Here is a 5444-nt window from a genome sequence, read left to right as displayed (position 1 = left end):
TATTTCCAGCATGGAAGCATAAATAGCATTTTACCATCAAATGCTTTAGATAACTTAAGAGTGGAGATGGTAACTCAGATCCTGAATGACCCATGGTCGGTGATATCTGAAACACTTGATGCCCAATGTGGACATGTGGAAGAGCAATCTCAAGTGCCCAGTATGTTGCATGCCTATATAATCTATCCTATTATTTCTTTACTTTCTTTTCTCCCTTTCGATTCTGCTGGTTCCTTAATGGTGATCCTATTGGCTTTTAGGAGAACATTCCGGTTCTGCTATGCCAGCCTCTTCCCCAGCTGATGTTGAAACTCGTGTTTCGAATTTGGATGTGCCAGTCAACATGGCTGAAGTACTTAGTGTTGATTTTGGACTTGTGGAAGATCAATCTCAAGTGCTAGGTATGTGCTACTCAACGTAGCTGAAGTACTTAGTGCCAGTTTTGGACTTGTGGAAGATCAATCTCATGTTTCTTGGGCTTATTCCCGGCTTTTTGTCTTGGTCAGGAGAAAGTAGTACATGTTTATCACGTATTGGCTAGTGGCTCGGATACAAAGGTGAAGTCTTGAGAAAGAAATTGGGAATATCTCTTGAACCTGGATTCCCAAAACCCGACGCCAATGCTTTGCATATTGTGGACTGCATGGAAAAAATTCAAAAGCTGCTTAATCACCCGAGTGTGCTTCTATTGAGTTATTCCTATTTTATGATACTCACACGAGAAGATTCAAAAGATTCTCCCAGGCGATATTTGGGCCAGTTGTTGCAGCAATGCCCTGGGATCCTAATCCTTAATGAGGGGCATAACCCTAGAAACAATAAATCGAGGCTGAGGAAGGCTCTGACGAAAGTTGAGACAAGGTTGAGAATTTTGCTCTCTGGTACATTGTTTCAGAATAATTTTGGAGAGTATTTCAACACTCACTTTGGCAAGACCATGGTTTGTCGATGATGTACTGAGGAAGTTAGTCTGAAACTCTGGGACGACAAACAAAGGCGGAAATACACGCACTGCAATTGAAAACAGAGCAATAAGATTATTCATCGATAAAATTGCTAGGAAGATTGATCAAGTGTGGGAGAAGAAAGAATGTGTGGTTTGAATTTGTTGAGGAATTTAACAAATAATTTTATAGATGTATATGATGGAGGAAGCTCTGTCAATCTTCCTGGGTTACAATGTTACACCCTCACGATGAAGTCGACGCCAAAATAGCAAGAACTTTTGAAAAAACTTGTATATCATGTCGCCAAGTACAAAGAGTTTCCACTGGAAAATAATTTTCTGGCCACTCTAGTTTCAATACATCCTTGGTTGAAGGATGCAAATAAATTAACAAAAAGACCAATCGGGAAAATATTGTGGCAAAAGATTAAAACCTTCTCTTTCCTCGTGATGCATTTAGGCACTAGCCTCTCATTACAAACCTCACCTTGGAAGCCAACTTGAGGTCAAGCTTGTATTTCTCAAGACCTTCAAGTTCTTCCTCGTTGAAGTATTGACTGGAAGCAGGTGTAGTTTTAAGCTTTTAAGCAACCAATGATGTATCGAAACTAGAGTGGACAAAAACTCCTTTTCCAGTGGAAACCCTCTGTACTTGGCGACTTGATATAGATATACAAGTTTTTCAAAAGCTCTTGATGTTTTGGCGTCGACTTCATCGTGAGGGTGTAACATGGTAACCCGGGAAGATTGACAGAGCTTCCTCCATCATATACATCTATAAAACTACTCGTTAAATTCCTCAACAAATTCAAACCACAAATTCTTTTTTCTCCTACAATAGAATCAATCTTTCTAGCAATTTTATCGATGAATAATCTTCTTGCTCTGTTTTCAATTGCAGTGCGTGTATTTCTGCCTTTGTTTGTCATCCCGGAGTTTCGGTCTTACTTCCTCAGCACATCATCGACAAACCGTGGTCTTGCCAAAGTGAGTTTTTAAATACTCCAAAATTATTCTGAAACAATGTACCGGAGAGCAAAATTCTCAACTTCGTCTCAACTTTCATCAGAGCCTTCCTCAGCCTCAATTTATTGTTTCTAGGGTTATGCCCCTCATCAAGGATTAGGATCCTAGGGCATTGCTGCAACAAATGGCCTAAATACCGCCTGTGAGAATCTTTTTAATCTTCTCGTGTGAGTGTCATAAAATAGGAATAACTCATTAGAAGCACACACGGGTGATCAAGCAACTTTTGAATTCTTTCCATGCATTCTACAATATGCAAAGCATTGGAGTTGGGTTTTGGGAATCCAGGTTCAAGAGATATTCCCAATTTCTTTCTCAAGACTTCACCTCTGTAAGGTTGTCTTTTTTTGAGCCACTTGCCAATAGGTGATAAACATAGACTACTTTCTCCGGACCTGGACGAAAAGTCAGTGCTACAGCTTGCTTTGTCTTAGAAGGGTTCCACTTTTGATCCAATAAGATCACTTGACGCTGCAGTCAGATTAATGCCCTCACAGCAAGCTGTAATTGAAGCCAGCATTACTTTTGACACCCCTTCCCTCTGCTCAAACTTATCCATTGCAATTCCACGTTCGAATAGTTCCATTTTTCCTTGAAGGTCCAAAACTTCTTCCCCTTTCCTCCATCCGTTGGAGGATGCAAATAAATTAACAAAAAGACCAATCGGGGAAATATTGTGGAAAAAGATTAAAACCTTCTATTTCCTCATGATGCATTTAGGCACTAGCCTCATTACAAACCTCACCTTGAAAGGCAACTTGAGGTCAAGCTTGTATTTCTCAAGACCTTCAAGTTCTTGCTCGTTGAAGTATTGACAGGAAGCAGGTGTAGTTTGAAGCAACCAAGTGTATCGAAACTAGAGTGGACAGAAACTTCTTTTCCAGTGGAAACCTTTGTACTTGGCGACTTGATATACAAGTTTTTTCAAAAGCTCTTGCTATTTTGGCGTCGACTTCATCGTGAGGGTGTAACATTGTAACCCGGGAAGATTGACAGAGCTTCCTCTATCATATTCATCTATAAAACTACTCATTAAATTCCTCAATAAATTCAAACCACACATTCTTTCTTCTCCTACACTTGAATCAATCTTCCTCGTAATTTTAGGAATTGAGCGAGTAGTTTTATAGTATATATGATGGAGGAAGCTCTGTCAATCTTCCCGGGTTACAATGTTACACCCTCACGATGAAGTCGACGCCAAAACAGCAAGAGCTTTTGAAAAAACATCTAAATCAAGGCGCCAAGTGCAAAGGATTTTCACTGGAAAAGGAGTTTCTGGCCACTCTAGTTTCGATACATCCTTGGTTGCTCAAAACTACACCTGCTTCTAGTCAATACTTCAACAAGCAAGAATTTAAGGGCTCCGCCCTAATCCCCCTTCAGATCTGCCGATTTCACCCCTAGGAATCCCCCTTCTCCCACCCTAGCTTCCATTCATTCGCTACCGCTAGTTTTGGTTCTTTCTCGAGCAGAGAATTGGGATTTTGTGGCGATTTGGAGGCTGCAATCGATTTGTTCTTCGATTAACTGAGGTATGGCTTCGAATCACTGGTTTTGGTTAATTTTCGAGTTCATTGATTCTTGGGTTTTTGTTATCCCCCTCCTACACGCAATTTCGTTGTGTTAACTCCATGGATTTGTGGGTTTTTTCACAGTTATGTGAGATTTTTTGTTCAAGATTAATAAAACCCTTCTGAAAGTTGTGATTGTGCGATTGTGGATCAAGATTATGAAACCCCACTTAATAACTACTCCATGTCTGTATTTTTTTCAGTGTTTTGTTAGTAGAGAGTCGGAGACGGAAAATTCGATTAGCTAAATTTCTTTCTTCAAATAGATCAGGGGTGTTGGTCAAGAATACCATTTTTTTGTACGAAGCAATAAACAAATTTTGGTGAAATAGGAAATTATTAGGGCTTCGTAAGCAAATATGTATGGAGGTATTTTTGCAAAATTAAAAAAAAAAAAAAAAAAAAAACTGAAAAAAACCCGGAATAGTCCCCGCTCTGGGTGAGATCTTACCTTGAAAGTGAGCTGGTTTTGTCGTAGGAAAAAATAAGGGGAAAATTAGGGAAAATAATCAGTTCATTACTATATAGTAGATTTGCCTTTTTTCATTATGTTATAATTTTCTTTTAGTAATGTAAGATTTGTGTGGCCCCTTGTCTGTTTGTTGTTGGCTTTCAATGCATGTGGTTTTCTATGCTGTTGTTGCTGCTTATTCTCCACTTGATTTGTGTTTAAGCTTATTAGAAATTTAATTGCAGGACCAACATATACTACACACTGAGTATATGTCTCCCATTCGCTTGCCAGGCTTCAAATATGTAAGTATTCTCTTATTATGCAGAGCTCTGGCTGGTGGTGCTTAGATTTGAATATGTTGTTCAATGTAGAGCCTTGGCTGGTGGTGCTTAGATTTGTACTTATGTTGTTTAATGCAGAGCCCTGGCTGGTGGTGCTTAGTTTTGTGATGGTCAATTCGTTTGGGTATAACAAATAGCTATCCGCCCGACGCACGATGGTGCAAGATGAGCTATTAAAGCTTGATATTACCTTGATGGAGAAGTTCAAGTTAAGTGCCGTAGCCTGTCAAGAGGAACAAAGGGTTGACAACTTCTATAGCACGAAGCCTAAGGAGAGACAACTATATGTGGAGGCCATCCTTAGCGGTCTTGTGTATGGTCCCATTTAGTGGGATACGTAGTGCCTTTTTGAAGTGGGTTAAGTACCATTATAAGCAAGAATGGTACTTTATCCATTTTTTTTGAAGTGGCAGAACTTTATCGTCGTATCCTTAATTAGGAAGCCATTTGTTAATGTATAATGAACAATGGAGGATGACAACGAACTATGGTGGGTGTATGAACTATGAACTATGCACTATGATCTTAAACTCATGAATTTGGTACATTTTTTTTTTTTTGATCCGCGAATTTGGTACATTTGATGCATACTTTTTGGTCATATTTGGAAATGTAATATGAAGTTTCTTTGCATGACAGGTTTTGGCCAATAATGTGAGTCTTACTAGGGCAATGATGAATCGATTCAATTCTTAATTAAGGTAGATACCTTGGCGGGGTAATATTAGTTGCAGTCATGAGTACCCTTATGATGCCCATGTATTGTCTGAGCCCAATCAAGTCTTAAGTTGTGCTTGATATTATGATGCCATGCCTGTGTGTGTGTGTTGATTTCTGCAGTGCAGGTTCTTAAGTATTCATTTGTACATAGTATTTGTTACACTTCACTGCTGAACTTTTCTGCAGTTTTTGTGGTTTGGCATAAGTAAATCTCTTGCCCCCCTATTTTCTGCCGTTGGCTTGCTGTTTTCTGGGCTGGTTTCTATGGTTTCTTGGCTATTGTTAGCATGAAGTATAGTGGTTTATGGTGTCTTTCTGGGCTGGTTTCTGCTGTACCTGGGTTTGGCAGTGCAGCTGTTGGTTTCTGTTGGTTTATGGGTTCT

General features: G+C 39.4%; 1 long non-coding RNA gene across 1 annotated transcript; it reads left to right on the top strand.

The window, feature by feature from the left end:
- Positions 1–1649: 1649 nt before the first annotated feature.
- LOC131324674 (uncharacterized) lies at positions 1650–4979 on the top strand. Its single transcript, XR_009199412.1, has 2 exons — positions 1650–3507; positions 4243–4979. It is a non-coding gene; the product is annotated as an uncharacterized LOC131324674 (long non-coding RNA).
- Positions 4980–5444: the final 465 nt, after the last annotated feature.

The sequence above is a fragment of the Rhododendron vialii genome, chromosome 4a (assembly GCF_030253575.1).
Source record: "Rhododendron vialii isolate Sample 1 chromosome 4a, ASM3025357v1".
Classification (NCBI taxonomy): Eukaryota; Viridiplantae; Streptophyta; class Magnoliopsida; order Ericales; family Ericaceae; genus Rhododendron; species Rhododendron vialii.
The sequence above is the reverse complement of the archived record's forward strand: the minus strand, read 5'-3'. Positions and strand labels throughout refer to the sequence as shown.